Raw genomic sequence first — 5,567 nt, forward strand, 5'->3', positions numbered from 1 at the left:
ATGGGTTGGATCGCATGCGTGCACACAATGACATGCATGCTACTAAATCCCTTACATGTGGTCAACAACACTGATCACCATGTCTACTCTGTGTCAGCTGCTGGGATGGATCTTTAAATTGTATAGGCACAACTTCATCCATGAGTGCATGTTGTGCCCATTGCTATTCTTGTTCCTATTGTAACTCATTCACTTGTCTGTGCAGCTTCATGTTCTTCCTTGAGTTTCTACTTCAGCACATGCAACTCCTTCTTTGTTCCATCCTCTGTCTCCGTGCGATTTTCACGTCGCACCATCACCTCATAGCCTGAGTCTCCAAAGTTTCTTTCATCATCAAAAGATATGCTTGAACATGCAACTTTGTTTTGCCTCCATGCTGTCAACAACCCTCCTCTTGCATTTTTTGCATCCGGTATACTGCCTTCAACTGTTGTTCATGATGATGTTCGATATGATGTTGTCGTCGTCATATCTTGATGCCCTTGTCTACGAATAGCTTGATGTCTTCATGAGTAGGCAAGCTCATAGACACTTGATCGACTGCATCCCCAAGTGTGCTCTAAATGACATCTTCGACACTACTCTCCTGGAACCATTGTACCTATGTTGCTGAGAGGCAAATCAAAACCTATGATACTTGGAGACATGGAAACGCTCATGGCAAGCAACCTGTCAGTCGAAAATCGAAATGAATTTGAGCATTGACTTGCAACATACCTGTGTGACTGATCATGAAGGTTGTGCAATTTCAGCTGGGAGGTCGATAGATTGACTTCCAAGATCATGCAAGGCACAATCTAAGATGTCATGAGACTAACTGGCTACAACAACTATGCAATGCATAGTCCAACCTGACTGGTGACTGCTAGAATTGCGTAATGTGCAATTTCAGATGGCAATGACTGCAAGCTCAGTGGCTACATTGCATAATTTCCTAGGCCAGCAATAACTGTCACTCATGATTGTGCAAGGCAGGCCTAGGGAATAGCTGCTGGGTATAAATGCACATTTCTAGAGAGGAAGGTAGAGCCTTCCCTCTTAGGAGTGCGCAATGTTGTCTTGGTGAGGCAGAGTCCGGGCTAGGGCTGTCCAGACTCGATGATGGGAAACTGAACGCGAATGTGAATGCGAATGCATGCTGATACTGTGTGTAAGCATAAGTGAATGATCATGCATGCAAATGGTGAATGACATATTTAGAAAATGGAACAACATGCATGTGGATGAGGCAAGGCGCCGAATCAACGTCCGTTCGTGAAAAATAGTTTCATGGATGCGACAGCAGTGAGATAGCAATGAAAACTAAAACGGTGTTAGGAAAAGCTAGTATACATGTAAACGACAACAAAAGTTCAAAGAAATCAAGAAAACAGTACTCATACAAGCAAAATCACAAAAAATGACAGAAATGCAACACAAGGCATTGGAAGTGGGCTTACCCAAAAATAATTGAGCTGAATGTGCTGACTGCTCCTAAATGTGATGTGGAATGTCAGAGCTACAAGGTTTATGTGAGGAATGAGCTCTGGGGCGTTCGATTGATGAGTTTTGATAACATCGAGGATGTGACGCACATGCCACAAATCTAGGGAAAGCGACACTTGGTGGGAGGTTTATGAAATGATCCTTGCATGTAACCTCCAACTGCTAAAAATAGATCCCTGAAGTAAGGGATGCCTTTGCATGCTGCCTTAGGAGAGGTAGCCCATGCGTGAAAGTCTGTTTTTCTCGGTTGTGGAGGGAACCGGTCAACTCAGCTGCACATGCAAGAGGTTGTTCGACTGCTTGAAGGAAATGCACATTTCTGGCTAGGAGTTAGGCTGACTTCCTAGGCGATTTATGCAATTTCTGGGCAGAGCAGCTGATTGCTGCCTAGATTTGAGCAAATTCTGGTCTGAGTAGCCCTACTAGGGAAATTTTCCTAATTTCTGTTGGGAGTGTTGGCTATAAGAATTGCGCAATTCTAGATCCCATTAGGTTGCGAGACAAAATTGCACAATTTCTGGAGGGAAGGCTAGTTTCCCTCCAGAAATGTGCAATTTTCTACGGGAAGCTGCTTAGCCTGCAGCTAGACCAAGTTCGAGTGAACAACCTGTGATGGAAATGCATGAAGCTATGATCGACAGGCTGCCTTTGTGCATGAAAAACACTGAAGCTTGTGAACTTGACGAAGCAAGGCAAGCTGCTGTGAAAGGTTGGTAGGGAGGCTCCAAAATGGGCTAAGGAAAAATTTTGGAGGGTGGTTGTAGCCGCTATAACACTTGGCGATGCACTGGTAGAACTACAGCTCTCTGAATGGACCTTGCTCATGAAAATAAAGCCTAACACCTCTGGAAGTATTGTTCACTTATCAACTCATCTTGGTTTCATGCTAGCTTAATTGTAAGATGTAGCATCTGCCAAGATCTTGGTCGATTGACACACATTCCAAGCCAAGGCAACACAATTTTTTCGATTGGCGTTGAGGGGTTTATTGATGCATAAGCAATATAGTCGTCAAAGTCTTAGTTTCATCTCTGGCGTTGCACCACTGCCAACAGGCCTAGACAGTACCCCGGTGGAGTTACATAGGAACACAAGCATGGCTCCACTACCAGCAAGCCTGGTCAGTACCTCGGCGGAGTTATTTGCATCACCTCCCTGCGGAGGAAGCCTTTCTCTTCTTTCCCTCCAGAAATGTGCAATTTTCTACGGGAAGTTGCTCAACCTGCAACTGGACCAAGTCCGAGTGAACAACCTGTGAGGGAAATGCATGAAGCTGTGATAGACAGGCTGCCTTTGTGCATGAAAAAAAATGAAGCTTGTGAACTTGATGAAGCAAGGCAAGCTTCTGCGAAAGGTTGGTAGGGAGGCTCCAAAATGGGCTAAGGAAAAATTTTGGAGGGTGGTTGTAGCCACTATAACACTTAGCGACACACTAGTAGAACTACAGCTCTCTGAATGGACCTTGTTCATGAAAAGAAAGTCTATCACCTCTGGAAGTATTGTTCAGTTATCAACTCATCCTGGTTTCATGCTAGCTTAATTGTAAGATGTAGCATCTGCCAAGATCTTGGTCGATTGACACACATTCCAAGCCCAAGGCAACACAATTTTTTCGATTGGCGTTGAGGGGTATATTGATGCATAAGCAATATAGTTGTCAGAGTCTTAGTTTCATCTCTGGTATTGCACCACTGCCAACACGCCTGGACAGTACCCCGGTGGAGTTACATAGGAACAAAAGCATGGCTCCACTGCCAGCAAGCCTGGTCAGTACCCCAGCGGAGTTATTTGCATAACCTCCCTGTGGAGGAAGCCTTTCTCTTCTTTCGCGTTATTCATTTTTCAATTTTCATTTTTTGACTTTTAATTTTTTTTTCATTTTTCAACTGTGCATAGAACTTATTCATTTCAGAGGCGAAATAGAAATCCCGACTTATTGAGAGCAAAAGAGGTTGTTCTAGCAGAGAAGTAGTTTATGTATCTCTGACATTCCTGTTAAGGTTTTCTCCATCACCTTACTCTACTTGACTGAGCTGACAAGGGTTAACCCAAAAACAACTGAGTAGAGAAGGTGACACTAGTTAGCATGAAAGCGTTGTATTTTCACCAAGGTTCACTTCGAACAGTATGTATTTTCCTTCGACGTATCATGGACTGAAAGTAATAAGTTCTTCATACATAGGAAAGATGACAAATAACTAAGTAGCAATAGTTGTACAAGCCCTCTTGTACTTCACCCAACTCATTTCAAGAGTCATACATGGTTTCATGAAAGACTAACCTATGAATGAAATAAGAGAACTACAAACATCAAAACAAAGTAAAAGCAGAAGAAAAAGTGAAAGCAAAGCAAGTAAGAAAACAAGCAAGCAGACAAACAATCAAACAAAGTGAATAAGCAAACAAGCATCCAAGAAAACTCACGGAAAGCAAACACTACTCCTACTCCTACACTAATGGTGCATGGGCTTGATCACATGAAGTGATATTTCCAATGCAGCCATCGACGCATTGGTAGAACCATGTTGGTGAAGGCTTCGTTCGTGAGCAACCCAATTGTGCGAACAGATAAGCAAGAAATATATAACAATGAAGACAACCACACTTCATGTCTAACAGTGCCCACAGGACATAAGTGAGTACAAGTGCATGACGGGTAGTCCATGGACTTATCATGGTGCTGTGTGACACTGCGTGCAACTTGGAAGCATAAGCACACTCTTGACTTAGACATGCAAGCAAACGAAAGAAACAAGAATAACTTGTGTTGTGTACGTGTGCTTGCAATGTAAGATTCCTCCAATGAATGAGAAATGGGATCGTGTAGTTCGAGTGGAGGAGATGTGATCTGTGTGTGAGATGGATCTTCAATGCATACCGATGAGTGATGAGGAGCCTTGGGTGATCGAACAATTTCATGATCGAAAGTGAGACTAACCCCAAGAGAGAGAGGACTTGACATAACCATCAGCTTCGGCTGAAGTGCCTCGACAGTCTTGGGTATTTCAACTTCATCATCATGTATATCATCATAACCCAACGGTTTCGAAAGATCAACTGCAATAGAGCGATTACCATGATAAAATATGGAAACAAATGGATCACAACCACCACGATAAGAAAAATCAATGAATTCATCGACATCCTCATGATCAGATGTATCAAACAGAGGGGTAGATGAAATGCGAACAAACTCATCCTCTATGTTTCCAGGAAAGATAGATGAAATATCAAGTGCATTTGCAATGAATACCTTATCCTCTCCGTTGTCGAATGATGTACCAACATCCGGTGAGTCCTACAAGTGATCAATAATGGGTGCATCTGTGGATGAAGACACACCTGAAAAATCATGGATGGCAGGTTCACCAAAGATGTTAGGAAAGAATGGAGGTGGCTCGGATGGAAGGGAGTCATCCTTCGTTGAGTGTTTATGCTTAAGCTCCCACTCATACTCTTCATGAATGACAGCGTAAGTTGGTTGTGCAACACCAACTCCGTCGATGGGTTATCCCTCCTTCACAACAAGTGAAGAGTCTGGAATTGTTGAACACAAGACATCATCATCCGGAGGAATACCCGAGTGCGAAGACGAAGGTCATAGAACAAAATGCATATGATAAATTGAAGGACTCACAACCAAATCTGCATGAAAATTGAATGAAGTGATGTTGGGAGAATGCAAAGATTAATAGGTGTGTGAGCATGATCTTCAACATCACTTGGCAGTGGTGGAGCTGTTGAATGAGAGGGAGGTGGACAGTCAGTCAAGACAATGACCACATCCACATGAGATTACGCAGCTCCATCAATGAAGAATGTTGAGTGAGGCTTGATTTCAAACTTTCTCTTAGGATGGGCAAATTTCTTAAGGCAATACTCGAACTAGTCCCAAAGATTAGCAAATTTCATCTGGATCCTCAGATCTTGAAACTGCAAGTCACGGAAGCACTGCAAAAAATCAATAATCGATGAATGCAGAGCCCTCCGTTGCTGTAACAGCTTCCGGTAAAGATGGTCTGGATCAAAACGATAGAACATGTCTTCAATAATATCACATAAGTGCTCAAATGAGTGCAAAG

Source organism: Pinus tabuliformis, chromosome 5_1 (assembly GCF_031772625.1).
Source record: "Pinus tabuliformis cultivar Carrire ecotype Pingquan chromosome 5_1, CPIR1, whole genome shotgun sequence".
NCBI classification, from domain to species: domain Eukaryota; kingdom Viridiplantae; phylum Streptophyta; class Pinopsida; order Pinales; family Pinaceae; genus Pinus; species Pinus tabuliformis.